At 50.0% G+C, this 18,507-nt stretch overlaps 1 long non-coding RNA gene across 1 annotated transcript; it reads right to left on the reverse strand.

The window, feature by feature from the left end:
* Positions 1-606: 606 nt before the first annotated feature.
* On the reverse strand, positions 607-14,442 carry LOC308057838. The gene is made up of 3 exons (XR_013925488.1): positions 14,148-14,442; positions 11,352-11,524; positions 607-1,978 (listed from the first exon to the last, which is right to left on the reverse strand). It is a non-coding gene; the product is annotated as an uncharacterized lncRNA (long non-coding RNA).
* Positions 14,443-18,507: the final 4,065 nt, after the last annotated feature.

An 18,507-nucleotide genomic window follows, 5' to 3' on the forward strand; every position in this document is an offset into this window, starting at 1 on the left:
GTCCCGGTCTGAGCTGCGGGGGTCCCGTCCCGAGGGTCCCGGTGCCGGTCTCTAGCCGCGGGGGTCAAGGTCCCGGGGGTGGCGGTCCTGGTCTCAAACCGCTAGGGTCCTGGTCCCCGGGGTCCCGGTCCCGAGCTGCAGGGGTCCGGGGCCCAGTTCGGTCCTGAGCTGCCGGGGTCACGGATCCCAGTGGTCCAGGTCCCAGTCCTGAGCTGTGAGAATCCCAGTCCCCATCCCGTCTGAGCCGCGGGGGTCCCAGTCCTGGGGGTCCCGGTCTCGGTCCCCAGCCGTGGGGCTCCCAGTCCCAGTCCCTGCTCCGAGCCGCAGGGGTCCGGTCCCGGGGTCTTGGCCCCAGTCTCGGTCCGAGCCATGGGGATAACTGTCCCTGTCCCAGTCCTGAGCTGCGGGGGTCTCGGTCCCGGGAGTCCCAGTCCCGGTCCCTGGTCCGAGCCGTGGGGTTTCTGGTCCCGGGAGTCTCGGTCCCTGTCCCAGTCCCTAGCCGTGAGCATCACGGTCCAGGGGGTCCCGGTCCAGGTCTCGAGTCGCAGGTGTCCCGGTCCCGAGCTGCGGGGGTCCCGGTCCCTGGGGTCCCGGTCTGTCTGAGCTGCAGCAACTAGCAAACTAGTTGTCCGATACAACAATTGAAGGGAAAGTCTCGCGCTTCCCCTGTTCCAGCCTGGTAGTCCTGCTACTTCTTTTGTGTGTTGAGCATAAGGACCGTTCAGCTGACGGGAATTGACTGAAATAAGGACTGGTTGAGCTGACCAAATAGTGAGTCTCCCCTAGAAAAAGACCATTCCTATAGTCATACAGCAAACACCCTAAAAATCATTCTTCTTGTTTAAGTTGTATAAGAAAAAAAAAAAAAAAAATATATTTAAAGAACTGTATAGATCTGCGCTGGAAAACCCAGGACATCTACTTACAGGTAGTACAGTAGAACTCCTTCTTACTGATCAAAACAATCCATCCAAGACACAAGCTGAGGAAAAACTTCTGCTGTTTTTGACTCAGTTACTGTACTCTGTCAGCAGCGCATTGCTGGAGACAGAAGAGAAGAATTAGGGTCTTCTGGAAGAATACAGTGTCCAAAAGAAATGCAAACCCAGCATCACTAAATTTGCACCCCAATCTAGAACGTTAACTGTTTCCTCAGCAGCATCAAAACAGGTTTGCAAATGCATGAAATTTATAACTATTGCATGTATTGTTGTGATGACGCAATGAAAATAAAAGGCATACCCAGTGACTAATGTTCACTCTGATTGAATACTTATTCCCATTGAATTTTAAACTCACTGGGTGAAAAACTTGCTCAACAACTTTTTTTTTTTCCTGGAAAGGATCCCTTTAGCAAGTGTTGTGACCACTTCTTAAATGGTTTTCAGTTCATCGGTCCCCCTAAAGAATTCTCCAGTTAAGCTCATTCTATTACGCACGTGTGAAATATTTTTTTCTTATTAGCCTGAGGTTTTCTTTTAACCTGAACGTAGATAGCTTAAATTGATATCACCTAGGCTCTTTGATATTTATGCTACTCTTTTCCAATAGCCACGATGTTTTGTTTGCCTCTCAGATGGGAAAAGTGTGTGCTTGTAGAATGGTAGTGCATTTTTGTCCATGGGGCACAAAAACAAGGGCTTATTGGAACCCTGCAGTTATGGGTCTGAACGTTAAAGCTTGATCTAAAAAAAAAAAAAAAAAAAAAAGAGTTAATAGAATAGTGATTTGAATTAAAAAAAAAAGCGAAAAGGGGGTGGGGGGGAGACACGGACACGACAGACACCAGAATACAGTAATATTATCCAGAAATCCTGCGTCTTTGCATCTCACGTACATTCTCATTGTTTCTTCACTCCTTTCCTGTTTGCATAGGTGAAATGGACCAGCACTTCATCGGGCAAGTTGTTTCTCTTCCCTTCCTCCTGAAGGGGAGGCAACTCCCTGGTACTCTTGGACTTCTTTGTTTCAGCAATACCTTGATGGAGCAGATAGAGATAAGGAGCATTAGATGCAGGAGCTGGAGCAGTATCAGAAAACTGAAGCCAATAAAGTCTTTAGCAGGAGAGCACAAGACAGACAAAAAGGCAAATCACACAGACAAGGTATTGAATGGGACAAAAAGATGGGCCTGGAACAACACAAGATTCCCAGCTGGTTGTGCAGACTGACGCTCGTTTACAGCCTTTGATGTAAAGGCTTGTTAAAACGTGGATGCTCATTTCAGGGAGCTCATCTGTGGGTGTGAAATAGAACATTTTTCTTCCGGCAAATCCTAGTTTCATAAATAGGACATACAGCAACCTACACCAGAAATAATAATTGTCATTATTTTGTCACAGCAGTGACCAAACCATTGTTAATTGTTCTCCATTGTTCTGGTATTGCTTGTTAAAGAAAATGTGTTTTGAATTCAGAAATTTAAAGTGCTAAAGCAGCTAAAGTGGCAGAACCAGGCCCTGTCCCTAGTGTAGCCCTAATCCAAGCCTGGTTTAACACCCAGTCCAGTTGATCAGTGGGAGAACAGAGAAACAACAGATGATCAACTGTGCACAAAGGTGCTCGCAGAAACACAGGTGTTTTGAGAAAAAAAATCAGTAGATGTGAATAGGAATTGCTTGTTCAAAGACTAAGTGTGCTTGAAGGAGCGTGTGAGTTAAAGCAGGCAGAAAGATCACGATCCGAGGAGGAGCTTGGAACCGAGGCAGAGACTGGAAGCAAATAGATGAATCAACAGGGACAGGGTCAGGTGATGGATTTGCAGAACGGACAAGACCAAAGGAAACTTCTAAAAACCTTGGGCATTGACAAAATAATGATTTGATAAGTGTGTATAAGCTGTGCTGTATCCCTTTGCTCTCTGCCACTCTCTGGGGCGGTGGCCCAGCTCTGAGTGGCGATTAAAGCAAACCTAGTGGTACCCACGTCTGTGTAAATTTCTCCTTTAACTCTATATGTGAAGCATATGATGAAGTGCTGGTAATCCACCGGTGTTGTGACTGTTGACTGATGTCCCATGTTAGAATAAATACATGTACAATGGCTAACAGGCCTCACATGCATGAAGAACATGAGAACGGTGGTGCTGGGTCAATGGGTCTGTGCTTTTCTCTAGTGCTCTCCTTGCTACCACCTAGCACTCAGCTGGCATATTCATGGGCACAGCCACCACCAGCCCAGCCTCTTGTTTTCCAGGGAGCCGATCACCAGACAAATGGGGAACAGACAGTAGACAAGACGTAGTTCTTCATCTTCTTTCCATTGTTTTGCTAGAGAACCTAAAGTTTGATAGACCTTATTTTGTTCATATTTACATTGGCACTTCAGTGGGTCCAGACTAAATGGCAACTCTCTACCTGACTGCTGCAAAAAATGGTTTGAGCCCTCGGTTAGTAACCAGCCGTTGGTTAACTTTGTCTTTGAAATACAGCAACCTATGGTGGAATAGGAAACTGAGACAGTTAGGGACATCGGTTGTATTTACTCGAAGGAGGTGGAAAATTTTCTAGGGAAATTTTTTAATAGCGTTAGCATAAAAATCCTGTATGTGGCACATGAGCGACTGCTCTAGGCAAATGGCTTTTTAGAATTAGAAGCCATCCCTGCCTTAAGTGACACATTTAGAAAAATGTGTCACTATGTGAATAATAAGCTCACACAGCAAAGCTGCAGCTACCTGATAGCACAGTATTTTTCCTGGTTTGGAGGATTTTTTTATTCATCTAAAACTTTCCAACGGTCGTCACTGCTAGTTTACTCCCTGTATGACAAATAAGTAGTAAATGAAGGTGTTTTCATACAATGGAACAATCTGCGTGTTTGCATATTTTTAACAGCTGTTGCAAAGATGTACTTGAAACCCTGAAGAGCTTTTGCTTTTTATACTACTGAAAACCACGCTACACAGCTTTTTGCAAATTTCCAGTTTGGAGAATTGCAGAGTAATTGTTCATTTGTTTCCATGAAAGAAAAAAACCCCAACACATCTTCCTTTAGAGGCAATATTTTGCTGCAGATTTTAGATCTATCTTTTCTATTTCATCTACCTCTTCTCCAGCTCAGAAAGGTCTACTTCTTTAGAATTTCTTTTTGTTTGATATGTCAGAACATCTCTGTGTATTAGTGAAAAAGGAACTGGACCTGCCCTTTGTCTCACTAAATTCTCATTTTCATAATACATGCAGTTTTCCTTTACTTATTAAAGAAAATTACCAAATCCCATAGAGCTGCCTGGGATCATGGATCAATCTGAATATGCGTGGCCCAGCATTACTTTTTGCAACTGATCTAAAATTCTGTGCCAAATGCTCTCATAACCCAGGAATGGAAATAATAGGGATGACGTACTTTGCATATCTTCTCTGCAGGTTGTTATGACCCACTGCAAGTAAATAAGAAAAAAATACAGGTAGTGGACATTCCTAAATAAACCTCTGACATCTGAAGAAGTCATTTTAATATCAGATTTATTCTCACCATACTTTCTGCATGGAAGACCAGAAGAATCTATGCTTTTAATACAATTTGTGCAGGAAAGCATTGGCAAACACACTAGAGTACTTGTAATGTTTGTTCCTACATCAAACATGCCGAGGTGAGGCTTAAAAGCCCACCAGTGAATTCACATTTGCCGCAGTGCTGTTAGTAAAAGCTGTAATTATCCGTATTTTTTTGAGAATGCTTAAAATGAAAACACAACCTAACTTTCAGTTATACAACAGTGTAGCACAGCAAAGACGTTATCATCTAATTTTTTCATCATAAGATGTGGGTGCATAACCAGGAAGAACACTAACAGTTATTTCTCAGTAAACCTTTACAGCATAAAACCATTTAGTGGGGCAGTGCAAATCAGAACATACTCTGACTTTAACATGAAAGAACACTTCTGCTGTATAGGTAGACAAAAAAATGGACTTGGTGGGATATTTTCATTCTCACAGTGCTGTTTCCTCTCCTGCTGTTGTCAGTAACCTAGCTACCCAGTGATTTTTGTGGGACATTAGGGTTAACATAGATGTTAGGTTAGCTTTAGATGCTTTACATATTAGAGATGCATTCCTCGTGATTCTGCTCCACGCACAAGAAAAAGCCCGGTTTGATTTTGCCTGGAGCGGGACTCAGTATGTTTTCAAACAGTTTTCTGCAAGGATACAAACACTGCCCCACTATCGCTCACAATGCTCTGGCCACAGTCCTAGCACAGATCACCATTCCCCCTGGCCCCACAGTGTATCGATACATTGATGGCATCCTCAGCGGGGCAGAAGGGCCAGAAAGCATTACAGGTGCAATGAAAACCGTTTGGGCAACACTAATCAAGTTGGGACTGGAAGTCCCAGAGTCAAAGTGCCAAGGGCCAGCACAAGAAGTTAAATTCCAAGGAGTCTGGTGGGTTGCAGGAGCTGCCTCTCTTCCACCAGACTCACTGGAAAAGAAAGAATCTGGGCACAGTCCATCCAGTACGCTGGAACTACAACAAGTTCAAGGGACTGTGAAGTCCTGGCGTAACCATAGTCCTGCCTTTTCTGTCATCGCTCGTCCCTGGTAGAATTTGTTATAAAAGGGAAAATCATGGCAGCGGACAACTCATCAGCTCTGTGGTACCGTCAAGTTCCCCTTCCTGCAGGAGCATAACAGAGCCTGGCCGCGGGGTCTCCACTCCGCTCCAGCCCCCGTTACTCCTGTCAGCACGTGCTGAGGTTGCAGGCTGCGTTGCTTAGGGAGCCGTGGCAACACACATTTAGGATGGTGAATGCCGGCCATCCTGAAAGCGACAGCTGTCTTTTACCCTAAAAAGCTTCCTGTAATACTATGCTTCTCTGAGGTCCCAGTTTTCTCGAATTGCCCCCACCCCAAAGCAATTTCCCCACAGGGTCCCTAAGCAAGGCAGCAGAGGAGTGGCTCTCTCAAACTCCCTCCCAGCCCTGCCCTGGCTGAAAGAAGGCAGAAAGAAGCCTTCAAATGAGGAAAGTTCTGGCTGCAAGAGAATACAAGCTGACCAGGTCTTGGGATCCACTGACATCAACAGAAATTTAGGTGAAAACTCCCCTTTGACATGAAACTCAACTCCCAAACTGAAAAACAGTTGTGATGGGAAACTATGGTGTGGGTGGGAAATCAGCACTGAGGGCAGGAAAGCATCAGCAGGATGGGAAACCATTGAGATGGGAAGTTGTTCTGTCATGAAAAGTCAAACTGTCACAACGCTGGCTGACCCAGGTGCTGGCGGAATGATCGCCATGGAGATGGAACCCCAGAACACTGTTTGCCCCAACAAACGCCACGCTGGCCAACTGCCATGGCATAGAGCAGCACGCTCCTCGTGGTGCTCCTGCCCTCCGGGTAACCCCCAACCAGCTCTGCCGGCCAGCATCTCACCCCATCACCCCCCTTCACTTCTGCCAACAGAGAGGTTCCCCCTCCAGCTGCCGACGACATCAGAGGTGCCCGGCACAAGCTTCACCACCCTGACCATGCCGCCACTGGTCACTGCTGGTGTGCTGCCCTCTGTCCCGGGGCTGCTGATCACCGTTTGGCCTTCCCAGCTCCCCACTGTCACCCATCAGCCCGCCCTGGCAACCTGGCAGGGGGTGTAGGGGCCCCTGGGGGACTCGGGGCAGGTCGTGCAGCTGCCACACGTGCTGCAGCTCCCCAGCGCTGTGCGGCTGCCCCCTCTGCCTGCTCCTTGTCCCCCTGCCTATGGCCAGGGACAGCAAGTGGTGATGGGGACACTTGTGCCCCACCAGCCAGTGGGGCTGGGACCATGGGACGTGGGCCAGGGGCAGCCCCTCTACCCTACAGGCTGCACATCCCTGCCCATGCTGGGCCCCTGCCACCCCAACACCCTGCAGCTCTGCACTGCGTGCAGGTCCCCCCTGTGCTCAGCACCCATCCTGGCAGCGCCCAGAAGCTGTTGGAGGCCTTTAACAACGACGTGGTGGCCAGTGAGGATGGCATCCCTGCTGCCACCCCCTGCCAGCCCGCCCTGGATATGCTCTCTGGCAGAAGCAGGACCAAGCACCAAGGTGAGGTCTGCAGGGTGGCAGAGCCCATAGGGGTGACCTGCACCAAGGAAGGCTTGCATCACCCTGGGGGTGGCTTGGCTTCGTTTGCTTTTTCACAAGTGGTGACCACCCTGGCAAGCCCAGAGAACCTCCTGGACCTGCCCGAGCTGGGGCCAGATGCCTTCAACAAGGCCTTTCCTGAGCTGGCAGAGGACAATCTGCAGTTTCAGGATGAGCATTCGGCCACCATGGACAGCAGTGACCCGCTCGCCTGGCTCGACAGCATCCTGGAGCTCTCTGAAGTTCTCAGTTGCTCCTGCTTGACCACCCTCCTCAACAAGCTCCCGGAGCTCTCAGAGTACGTGGCAAAGGGTGGCTGCTCTAAGGAGCAATCGCTGGCGGCAGGGCTGGGGGACAGCAAGGACACCAACCATGGTGTCCCTGATGTCCCTGTCTTGACCACCACCCTCAACAGGATCCCTGACCTCTTAGAGTGCATGATGGAGGACGACTGTCCCAAAGACCAAGTGGTGGCCGCAATGCAGGAGGACACCAATCCCTCCTGGCAGAGGGTGGCAACATCCCCCTTGCTGGACGCCAAAGGCAAGCAGGGTGGGCTGGCAGCGGTCTTCCCCACCCGGCTGCCAGAGAGTCCCATGGAGCCCTCTCAGGAGGGTCCTATGGACACTTCAGAGGAGAGCCCCTTGAAGGGATGCCCAGAGGGTCCCCACAAGGGTCTCCCAGAGAGTCCTCAGCAGATCCTGCTGAAGAGACCCCTGGCCAGCCCCCCGACTGCACCCCAGCATCATCCGCCCTGCATGGCCAAACTGGTAGAGGAGGTGCTGCGGAGGCAGCTCCGGGTCATTTTGACCCTCTTGCCACCACCACCGGGCATCTCCTCCTGCCGGGTGGTGCCCAGATCAGGCAAGGCTGCTGGCAAACAGGCCAAGCGCCCCACATTGGCTGACACCCTCAGGATGCCAGAGACGTCCCCACAGGGCAGCATGCCACCCAAGAAGAGGAAGAAGATGGTGGTGTGCCTAGTGGCAAAAAGCTCCAAAACCCTCTGGGAGGGGAAGCCACACAGGGATGCCACGGCGGTGGGCTGTAGCGGGGAGCAGGGGGGCAGCAGCAAGCAGAGGGCATCCAATAGCGACTATGTGCCCACCAAGCGAGCCAGAACCCTGAGGAACACCAGGAGACAAGGTGCTCCACACTGCCCCAGTCACCGTTGATATATTGATAAAGAAGGTGTGGAGCTGGAGCACAGATCCCTCTGACGTGTGACCTGCACCCACCCACTGCAACCCCAGCCCTCTACCAGATCTGTCTTTCTTCATTCATGAAAGGCTTGATATTCCTTGCACAGCGCCTCTGCCTGCGGTCATTCACGCAGCGGGAGATGAGGGTTAATGCAGCCCCTGCCACATGCAGAGATCTGACTCTCCACCTTCCCTTCTGTCGAGCTGACACCTCCACCAAGCTGACCCACTCTCTAGAGTATTTACAAATGAAGGGACTCTCATCAAGGGAGGCAGCCTTGGCAGGGGTGAGAAACAAAGAGCAGGCAGTGAAAAGAGCACCGTTATCTAAGTTGCGCAGGAAGAAGACTTCCAATGAGGAAAGTTCTGGCTGCCAGAGAACACAAGCTGATCAGGTCTTGGGATCCACTGACATCAACAGAAAATGAGTTTAAAATAGGACAAAGATAATTGTGGTAGTGGGAGATAGTGACCTCTAACTGAAATAGTTCTGCCCCAAAGAGGCCAAAATCCCGCTTGGGGAGCACGCGTGTTTCGTAAAACACTTCAGCAGTGCTACTGAGGATGCGTACGCGTTTGCATTAGAAGCAAGAAACCAGTCACCAAATCTGCGTATGACACATGACTATGCAACGTGCGGCGCTCTGAGAAAGGCCCCGAACCCCTTCTCAGTGTTCCAATTGGACCTAAAAACTTTGCACGCACTTTTTAATCGCTGCCCCCAAAGCGATTTCCCCACAGGGTCAGTAAGCAAGGGGGTGGCGGAGTGGCTCTCTCAGACCCCCTGCCAGCCCTGCCCTGGGTGCCAGTGCCTCCGGCCCTGCCCCAGCAGACGTTGCTGTGCTGATGGAGGGGCTCCCTCCCTCTCCACTGCATTTGCAAAGGGAATGGCTGGCTCACCCTTTGCTGCCCACGCAGCCAGCCCTCACCTTTAGCTGCTGTCATTCCCAGGGGCGCCGGCTCTCTCCCAGCACCCTCACACCTTCTCCCTGCGACACTGCGAGAGAAGCGTTCGCCAGGCACACGGGTGCCGTCACTGCCCTGCGCAGCTGGGCACCCCAGAGTGGCACTGCCTGACTGCCTCCCTCACCAAGCACCTCCACCTCCACAGTCTCAAGCTCCATCCCTTTAGACGGAAAGGGGGTCACTTTACTGAGAAGTAACCGTCCCTCATGAGGAACAGTCTCTTCAGGAAGCAAAACACTTTAATAGCACTTAGAAACAAAGCTGGGGCATTTGGGGGGCCACCTCATCACTACTCCAAACAATGTGACCTTCGTGGAGAAAAACTGAAGAGCTAGACAGTTTCCAGAGGACAGCAAAACCTGACCTGCTGAGAGCTCAGGACAGTGCACCTCATGTTCTTCTTCACACCTGGTGCACATTTGACAAGCTGCGAGATGATGGTAAATTACTTCCTTCAGAGAGGACAGCAAGACACTGTTGCCAAGTCAGCTTAGGTTTTTTGGTTTTTTTCTGGTTGACCAAGCAAAGAAACAGAGGCAGTTTCGAAGTGCGCAGAAGCACAGCTGCAGACATAATTCCTGCTGTCACGCAGGCAGCAGGAGTGAACTTCATCCCTTTGGGTCCTTTTGAGAACACCAAGCACCCAGATGGTGCTGAAGGATGTTTTTTTACATAGGGGACCCTCAGAGAGAATCAGACATGTCCAGTTTTATTCCCTGGGAAAATGCCCTGACACTGCCCTGCCCCTCAGGTGGCGTAGGACAATTAAACGTATTAGTAAGCATGGGCTGATTCCTGGCCCATCATGATTCGAACAGCAGCCCACAAATCCCTCAACTAGTTTTGCTCTGCCTGTACTTACGACAGTTACATTGCTCTGTGTTGTGGGGGAAAGCAGACCACACAGCTTGCCCCTTTGAGGTGCAGGGCTGCATTTCAAAGGACTACGACAAGCCCAGAAGAGCACAGCACAGTACGGCTTACGAATCAAGTCAATATTGCATCACAAACCATAATGCATGTGTCTGTCCGAGAAAACGGGGTTTATGTAGGCACGTGGGAAGTGGGTCTCCTGCTCAAAACCCAGCAAATCCTGTTTCGAAAAGTTCATATACTGAAATGATAAGGCAACATACTTCTGGATTTCTCTCTAAATCCCCACGGAGATGTAATTCCCTCACTGCCATCTGAAATCGTACAGCTTGAGGCACTTTTCATGTAAAGCCAAGAAAGCTCAACTCAGAAGGCAAAGATCCTTAAGGGAATGGATCATCTGTAACTACAAGACACCTTCCCTCCCACTGAAACATAGCAACAGAGTTAAAAGCAGGTTTTAAATTCCAAGTGGAAACATTCAAAGTTTGAAAAGTACAGGACATTCTCTTCCTAGCACAAAATAATCAACTTTTTCCCACTTCTCTGCAAACCTTAACCCCAGTGCTTTGTATTTTTCTCGCTACAGCACAGAAAGCCAGTACCCACAGTTGCACAAGGACTTCCACTGCCAGTGTGCAAAGCGTTGAGGAGTCTGGGCTCAGTCTTGGCAGTACAGGAGTGATCCACCTCAAATGCACTGCACAGCCTGCATCTGGAGTATCACAGGTCAATAGCTAATCACTGCTTTTCCTCCCAGTGACAATAAAAACAGCAAAAAATAAAATCTCCTTACTTCCACGGCTCTTCTTTACAGGCTAGAGGTTTATGGAAGTGATGACCCATTTCACCCAACATACAAGACACCTTTTGAACAATTTTCAGAGCTGTCCAAAACCCCCCAGATCTTACACAACAATCAGTCCAAAGAAAGTACAGAGGTCTCTGCGCTACTGGACACATGCAGGAACACTGGTGTTTACTGGACACCTTTGTAAAGGGAAAAGGCATTACACCATAGTACCAGACCCTTGCCCAAAAGACTTTTCAAACCACCTGTTTGTTGACGCAGTCACTGCACTTCAACCCTTCCACCCATGACAACATCCTCTCAGGGGGCAGACTTGCCTGCTCTTGATCACAGAATCAGTTCATATTGAACCAAGCTAAAAACCGGGCCCAATCTCTACGTTCATGCTTGGGATACATGGCTCCTATCACAGGGCACACACGGCGGTCCCACCTGAGTTATGTATCTGAAGTTGCATTTCCCATGGGTCAAATATTCCTCTTCAGATCTGCCTTGAAACTGAGGGCTCATGGTCAGCGAGAGAAGAGAGTTCCTTGCCTCCTGTGCAGTCAGGTCACGTTCCCCTGCTAAAAGCAGCCTACTCAGGCCTCCCATTTGTGTACAATCTGTTAAAAGAATAAAACCAAGTCTGAAGGTTATTCATTTGCTTCCTTAAACATCCTACCACTTGCAGCATCCAGCCCGCAGAAGACGACTTCTGACATAGCAACTTCTCCAAGCAACCTGCTATAAAAGGCAGGTCAACAGAATTACCAACAGCCAGGTCTGTACCCTCGGAGAGAGACTTTCAAAGCGCTTTGGAGGATTGCACTGGATCTGTGTGCTTTAGACCCCACTGCATGGATTTACTATTTCACTGGCAAAGGTTTTATGTACCACATGTGAACATCTTCAAAACACCTACTGTAATGATCTCATGCATAAACAGACACAATGATTCTCTAATATCACACAGGAAGAACTCAATGGATGCTCCTACCAAGGCAGTGGCTCCCTTCTGTAGCCACTGAACAAGCAAAAGGATGGATCAGAATGACATTATCAAGCTCTGAAGCAAAATTTCTGTCTTCCTTTAGCTGTAATTTAGAGCTTCACTGAGTGCTGAAGAGTGTCAGCCTGACAGCTCTGAAGCGTGAAGCGCTTGATCCTCTGTGCCAGAACCGCACCGGCACTGGCCACACAAGCTGCCTGCGTACTCACAGGGTCAGGGTCCGGGTCCGGGTCCGGGTCAGGGTCTTTACTGCCCTGCCACCGTAACATAGAAGTGAGGAAAGTAAAATGGAGATAGAAGTGTTCTTTCTCCACATAGTTGATGCTGGCAGCTTCTTGCCTCCAGCATTCCTGCACCTCAGGAGCTTGGGAAATGACAACAAATGTGAAACTTCCTGATAATAATTTGCCTGACACACCACAGTGTAGCACTTCCGTATGCCCACACCACACTTCTGGCTCCCAGCTGCTCTCCTGTGCTTCCCTGTAGCTATCTGGGAGGCACCTTTTCCATCTCCTCAGATCTGGCCAGCTGAAGAACACCCAACTCATGGCTCTAACATTCTTCCCCTTCCTCTCAACATCTTCCTGGTGGTCTCAGCTTTCTGCCCTCCAGATTAGGGGTCTATCATAACAGGACAAGGATAGCACTGTTGGGTTTGGTTTTTTTTTTTTTTCTGTAAGGAAGCCAAATACTTAAAACTCTTTATTAAAATATAAAAATTAAGAGGAAGGGAAAAGCCAAAATGACAGCCAAGTGGAAGTTTCATTTGGTGCTCAAACTACCTGAATACTTATGCTGCAGCTGCAGCCGAGAGCTGGCCCTTAGATGGCTGATCAGGATAAAGCCCCAAATCCTGCCACTAAGGTTTCAAATTACAAAATAACATCATCTAAGGGAAGGCAAAATGGATAAACACAAACATTGCCGTATGTTTACAGGACCTTCACAGCACAATGGTTCTCTTATGGCACTGAGAACTTAGCAGTAGGAAGAATTACAAAGGTCAAGTGCGATTTATAAGCAATGTACCCTTAAATCAACACTAGTGACAGAAGAGCCAAGCACTTGACTTGCAGAACGGCAGATGATTCGTGACTTTCTCCACAGCTTCTACTACTGATGAAGCTTACAACCACCTCACCATTTGGGAACGACATCCGTTGCTAGTGTTGCTCTGGGTGGAAACTCAGCAGGTTGGCATGTTCATTCCTTCAGAGCCAGAAGGAATTTGTCATTACAGGAATTCTCATGCCACTGAACTGGCAGCAAGGTACACAAGCCTCTTAATCCCTTTTTATACTTTTACACTTGTGCCATAAAACCATTCTCCACTCTCCATCTCACCACCTCTCCAAGCAGAAAAGTCCCATCTGCCACACACTTGTCACAAACTACACAGGATAATGACACAGGTTTCAAATACATCAGAAAGTATCAAATCAGAAACTTTAAAGCATAAAAGAAAATTAAAAAAAGGTGGCAGTGGGACATTATTTTCTACCTTGACTGTTAGGTTCACAAGCTGCTAGTAGTTAACATTAATGGCTCACTATTTCACGGTCATGATGGCAACAGTTCTGCAATGTGCGGATACCAGCGAGAGGATTTCTGCCTTGCACGAGTTCAGGTGCTCCACCTATACCTCTTCACAGATTTGAACTTTTTTTTATTATTTTTTTTAAAATGCTTATCAGGGTAGGATCTGCCTACCAAGACCAGATTTTAAGTGAAATTACATTATGCTCCTCTTGATTTAAATACAGCAAGATAGCTCCACTGCTACATTCAGCCACAAGAACGTAAACACCTCCAGCTTCATAGACACCCATACATTTTTGTTGTAAGGAACAAATGACTAAACATGGAACAACACTATGAGAAAGCAAAAGAATACACACAATCAGCATTTCCCTATTTGGACCAAAAAAAGAAAACCTCTAACAGCAGATAAGTCTAAATTAAAAATCAGCCACATCCAGATCCCAAATGGGGGAGGGGTTATTGTATGCCACAGACCTGGACTTGACTGTTGAAGGAAATCACGCACTAAGGAAGATTTGAGTGGTTCTGCAGAAGTTTAACTAGAGCCTTGGCAACTTCACTTGGGACATGAAAGGTACGTGCGCTATAGTATCACCCACAATAAAGGAAACTAGCTCGTAGTTTGAGTTCAACACCACATCCGCAAACAAAATGAGGCTGCTACATTTGAGGAACACTGATGGAAACCTCACCTGCCATCCCAAAGTTATGCTACGGCATTTCTTCCCTTTCTGCCATTTTCCTCAGCCTTGGTACATCTTTTGCAGAATCTGAAGCAAGGGCTTCTTCCTGTTTCTAACAGTGAATGTCTGGGTATCACATGTTGGTTTCTTGTGCGGCGCCAATAAGACCCAACACTTGCCTTCATAAATGCATCCGTACACTAGGGAAGAAAAGGAAAATTACCAGTCTCGACATTGTACTGCCCACAGGGCAACAGAGCGCCCCACTCGTAAGCGGATTTAAGACAGTAAATAACCCTCAAATATCTTGATAAACAAGCACAGTTTAATCACGTTCTTTAAATAGACCACCGACACAATCTAACAAGAAGACACATTAAGGGAAGCAGAGCTGTAGTTAAAAAAGTGGGGCTTCTCTTTCCTCTCCTGAGGGTTTACCACCAAGAGCAGGCTCAAATTCTGAACCTGCAAACTGCTCCCCCACGCTTCTATGCTTACTCTGGGAAAGAAAGACAGCTGTTTGAATTCTTTTGCAGGTACAGTCTTTCTTTACTTTTGAGTTGGAATGAAATGAAAAGCTGCCATCAGTCCCACTTATGGCACAGAGACACACCTATGTTCCATGCACATGCCTGCACAGAAACGCACACGGAGGAAAACCACCCCTTGGGTCTCAAATACAGAAACAGCACTGAAAACCTTGACTTCTGAGAGTCCCTGCAGCGTTCTCCCAGGTCAATACACAGCACGTTTGTGGCAGGATCACCACTGCATGCGCGTCACTTGCTTTCATTTCCATCTTCATCTCTAACCTGGCACTTGCCACCTCCAGACTGCAGCATGCATAAAAGCAATTCTGTTTACTAGAAGCACAGCACCATGTGAACCTTCTGCATGAAGTCCGGTATTTAAAGAAATTGCTATAAAGAATAAAAATCTGCCGGCACCACAGACCCACATACACGCTGTGTTTTCTGAACAGGGACGATATATGAAACCTGCAAACTAAGGACTGCAACGCCTCGCTCCTTGCCCCTCTTCTTTTGCCTTCAGGCTGGTGCAGGAGCTCCTTTCACCAGAGCAGGCACACCACAGACACAGTCTCACCGACGGGAAGGGTGGGGAGGGGATAAGGGCAGAGGGAGAAAGGAAAGACCCACAGAAGCAGCTTTGCCGCCCACTGCCAAAGTCACAGCCTGCTCGCCCTGTCTGTGCCTCTGTCCCCCTTCCCGCCCCTCCGCTCCTCTCCCTGTCCCTCTCTCCTGCTGCTGACCCTGCATCCCTCGGGCACCCCCCTGCCCCTCTGTCTCTGTCCCGCTCCAACCCTCTGCCTGCTCCTCCCCAGTGCCTGTCCTTTCTCCATCCCTGCCCAGCCCCTCCTGCTCCTCCTGCCCCTCTGGATGCCTCCTGTCCCTCTCCGGCCACCCCTCTGCCTTGACCCACCTCTCCCTGTCGCTCGGTGCCTCTCTCCCCCTCGTCCCTGCCCCACGGGGGCTCCAGGGCCTGGGCCTGTGCTCAAGCAGCCCAGGGCAGTGGCTGTGGGGCCTGCAGGGCCAGGGCTGGGGGTTGGTGTCTCCCCACAGGGCCCAACTGCAGGGCAGGGGCACCCCGGGGCCTTCTGGGAGGTGTGCCCCGGGGCATGCTGGGAGCTGTAGGCCCGGGGCCATCCCACAGCCAGGTTGTTCCCAGGGCATGCTGGGAGCTGTAGGCCCGGGGCTGCTGGCAGCCATGTTGTTCCCAGGGCATGCTGGGAGTTGTAGGCCCAGGGCCATCCCACAGCCAGGTTGTTCCCAGGGCATGCTGGGAGTTGTAGGCCCAGGGCCATCCAACAGCCAGGTTGTTCCCAGGGCATGCTGGGAGCTGTAGGCCCGGGGCTGCTGGCAGCCATGTTGTTCCCAGGGCATGCTGGGAGCTGTAGGCCCGGGGCTGCTAGCAGCCATGTTGTTCCCAGGGCATGCTGGGAGCTGCCATAGCCCACCCTCGGCCTCCTGGCAGCCGTGTTGGTCTGGGCAGGCACAGCCTGTGCTGGGGCTGTGTCCCAGCTGAGGGGGGCCTGTGGCCGGCCGCGGGGCAAGGGAGGCCCTTAGGCCAGCGCAGGGGTGTCTGCTGCCTGCTGGCTGCCTGGGGGTGCGGTGGGGAGGCTCCAACCCCCCGGTGTGCCAGGCCCCTGGGGCAGCTGGAGTCAGGCCCGGCCGGGGCAGCCCTGGGGGTGAGCCGAGAGCTAAGGAGGGAAAGAGGTGCCGGCATGTGCCTTGTGCACAGGCACCAGGCACCCCGACTCGCAGAGCCCCCCTGCAGCCGCCCCGGCATTTGTAGTTCCTGCAGGAATAGGGCTAGCGTGTTTTGCTGCTGGCTCCGGCAGGGCCCTGGCTACACCTGCCCTGCTGAGGGACTGGCAATATGCAGCTGCCTGGGAGAGTCACCAGCTGGAGTATGAGTGCTCAAGCCTTGTTTCCCTTGCTGGAAAACACTCCATTTTTAAATACAGCCTCTCAGCGGTGAGATCCAGGCAGTTAGGATTGCTTCCTGTAGGGAGCAGCCTGGTGACTCGAGGCTGCTGCCTTCAGCGGCGGAGCTGGACGCTTCTCATCGCTGATGGGATGAAGCTATAAAGAATCACTAGGAGAGGCTGCAACTAAAGCAATGATTAACTCAACCTATTGAATAAGCTCAGTAAGAGGTGGCAAGCTTTCTGAGGCACCTGGGCTATACCAATAGACAAGGGAAGTGGGTTATCGGTGTGTTGCCATCAAAACCATATAGCACAGAGAAGAAATCAAGTTCTATAACAACAAGTAGAGTGCAGGTGCCCCAGGAAGGTTCAGCTGAAGTTCACCAAGTTGTTGACCACTAACGATCTCTAAAGACCCCAAGAAAGGCCCCCAGGATCAAAGTGACATACCCAAGTGCCTTATGCATATGTAAATAATTTTGAGGAAGTAGGTAGTACAAAGTACATCTTCCCATCTGAACATGCTCAGAAAAGACCCTGAGGGGCTGGATATCGAAGAGTGGAGCGTGTTGATGGGTCGTAGTTTGGGTTTTTTCCTTCCCACACAAAATTCCATTTTGTTTTGTGGGTAAGCAAAACTGCATATTGCAATGTGTTTCCTTGACTGGTAGTTTTTTCATAACAGGTGGGATCTCCAGGTTTAAACCCTGGTGCCTGAAAACCCCAACAAGGACACATGCTTGGAATAAGGGTTCACAAGTCTGGGGTATGCCATGCTCCATTGTTCTATTCCACGATTCACAACAAATGGTTCACAAACAATTCCTGAGGGGAGTGTTTTGATGGGGTGGGGGATTTATTCCCATGTTTCAACTCTATTATCTAGATTGGACAAAACTGTTTAAGGCACCAAGGCCATACCCCATTTGTTAGCCATTTGAATATGCCAACCTGGGGATAACATGCCTTTCTATTCGTGGTGTATGGATTCACCGTGGGGTCTCAATACATAGCGGATCCCCCCTTTGCAAGGGGCACAGATCCCCTGCCCAGCAGGCAGCTCATTGAGGAGCCCGACAGGACCTTCTTTGCCAAGCTGCTTTCCAGCAAGGTGGCCCCCGCCTGTGCCGGGGCCTGGGCTTGTTCATCCCCAGGGGCCAGAGTCGGCACTTGTTGGACCTGATGAGGTTCATGCTGGCCCCTTTCTCTAGCCCAGCCTGGTCCCCCCATTCTAGCACACCCACTGTGGTACCAGACACCCCCATGTCCCATTTTGTGGGTGCCAGCAGTGCCCACATCCCCACTGGGTTCAGGCACTGAGGGTGACACAGCCCCGGAAGCGGGATGGATGGATGAGCCCCAGCACCAGGATAGAGGAAAGATTTAACATTTCAGATGGGGGTGCACCCCAGAGGGTTCCCAGCCCTGCACCCCGCAAGCTGCTCACTGGCAGGGCAACCCACTGCTCTTGTGGGAGCAGCGCTGCCACCACGGGGGCTTGCAGAAACAGACACAGTGGTGCCGGCAGTCGCATCTCCACCAAGCCTTTGGGCAGCCCCACAGCTGGGAGCAGCCCTCCTGCAGGCACAGTCCTGCCCAGCACGGTCCTGAGGCTGCCTGCCCACGTGCCCTGCCCATGGGGACATGGTGCTGGGGCCTGGGGTCTGCTGGGGCAAATACCCAGCAATTTGGTATTCCCCATTCCCCTGCGGGCCAAGCCATCGTTGAATGCATGAATGATACTCTTAAACGCCTGCTTGAAAAACAGAAAAGGGGAATGACCCAGAGGCACGTTCAGAGAAAGCATGCTATATTTTGAACTTTTTGAAAATCTCTGTCGACCATGCGGTGCCTTCCATTGTACGATATTTTGTGTCAACTGGTGACAGACAGCAAAAGCACCAAGGTGTCTTAGTA

The sequence above is a fragment of the Falco punctatus genome, assembly GCF_963210335.1.
Source record: "Falco punctatus genome assembly, contig: scaffold_46, whole genome shotgun sequence".
In the NCBI taxonomy this organism is placed as follows: domain Eukaryota; kingdom Metazoa; phylum Chordata; class Aves; order Falconiformes; family Falconidae; genus Falco; species Falco punctatus.